This window comes from Microcebus murinus, chromosome 3 (genome assembly GCF_040939455.1).
Source record: "Microcebus murinus isolate Inina chromosome 3, M.murinus_Inina_mat1.0, whole genome shotgun sequence".
Lineage (NCBI taxonomy): Eukaryota > Metazoa > Chordata > Mammalia > Primates > Cheirogaleidae > Microcebus > Microcebus murinus.
In genome coordinates this window covers 52,929,526-52,931,135 of record NC_134106.1, presented here as the reverse complement: position 1 = coordinate 52,931,135, position 1,610 = coordinate 52,929,526, and the positions used below count along the sequence as shown (strand labels likewise).

At 35.3% G+C, this 1,610-nt stretch overlaps 1 pseudogene; it reads right to left on the bottom strand.

Annotated features, from left to right (window-relative positions):
* Nucleotides 1–329: 329 nt before the first annotated feature.
* Nucleotides 330–475, bottom strand: LOC142870371 (uncharacterized; annotated as a pseudogene).
* Nucleotides 476–1,610: the final 1,135 nt, after the last annotated feature.

Below are 1,610 nucleotides of genomic sequence, written 5' to 3'. Positions count from 1 at the left end.
ATAGAAAGAATGAGCACATATATAGGAAGTGATCAACAGGAAATATGTATAAATGATCATAATGGTAGATGGAATCGTGGGTAATATTTTTAATTTTCTAAACTTCCAATAATGTTATCATATTCCTATAATTATATTAATGTTTTTGATTTTTTAAAAAAACAGTAATCTCAAGTCCTAGTGTTAAAAATTGAGTGATGAATTTTGATTTCTTTAAATAAAGTTACTTTAAGTAATAGTCCATTATAAATAACAAACAGTTGCCTTTTTTCCTTTTTCTTTTTTCTTTTCTTTTCTTTTCTTTTTTATTATTATTTTTTTGTGTGTGTGTGTGTGCCCCAGGCATGAAACAGCTCTGGCTATGAACCCCAGGAACAAGCTAGGATAAACAAAGGACTGTCCATCTGCTCTGCCCCTGACTGATGTAAGAGCAACACCACCAATGAGGCATCTTTTTGCTAATTGCCAGGGGGCAACAGTTGCTTTTTTAAAACATACAATCATTATGTAGATTATATCTATTATATGCATAATACAGTTATTATAGCAAATTCACTTAAGGCTTCCTGGGAGCAGGGAAAAAGTCATGGGTACAAACCAGAGAATAAAATAGCTTATGCTATTTTAGGCCTTCCAGTGAGGACAGTGAGAGAAATGACCCTTTTTAACCTCTATACAAACCATGCTGTCATTTACTACGCACCTACAATATAGTGGCTAAACTTACCAGGAAACACTCAAGCAGCCTCAGAAATTGAGTCATTAGTACATACAGTCTATCTCATAATACTGACAAAAGTACTTCTTGAAATGTCTCAAAGAAGAGAACTATTAATATAAACATGTAACAGCTATAGTTGTTGTCAGATGTGGACCAATAGTAGTCAACAACGGTTTTACCCACAAACCAACTGACGGTTAGGAGCCCACCCCCGTGTAGCTGAAAAAACAGAGCCATGAATTCAAGGGCCCTGACAGTGCTGGGAATACTATGAACACTATCCTGATGGGGTTTATGAGTATTACCCTTTAAAGATAGTATAGTATAGTATAATTTTGACCATGAAACCTGATTAATTCTATACTTTAGTTAAATACCCTTCTGATGCCTCCAGAGCAGTATGAGTATTCTAAAGGAGGCTGACCAAAAAAAAAAAAAAAAAGGGGGGGGGGATGGAAAGAAGAGATGCTTATCAAGTTCTTCAAAAGTAACAGTTGAAGTGAACAAACTGTTGTGGGTGCTTTTAATCTGTGAGTTTACAAAGTCATATGCTCATTTCTGTCATCAGGAAGTAAGAGATAAAATCACTGAATCAACACAGATACGGTTTTTACAGACTTTTCTCATTTCTGGCATTAATGCCTGTAAAGTTTTGAACTTTCATTCATTCAAATACATTTATTAATTTCCTAACATGTGCCAGGCACGGATCTAGTGCTTAGTGAACTAAACCAGCCAAGAGCCCCATCCTTATGGAGGTTACATTCTAGGTGGAAGACAGAAAATAAACTATAACCACAATAAGTAAGTCATTTCAATAGGACATTAGATGGGATAAATGCTATGGGAAAGGAAATCTTAGACCAGGGTAAGGAATCGGCAGTGCTGA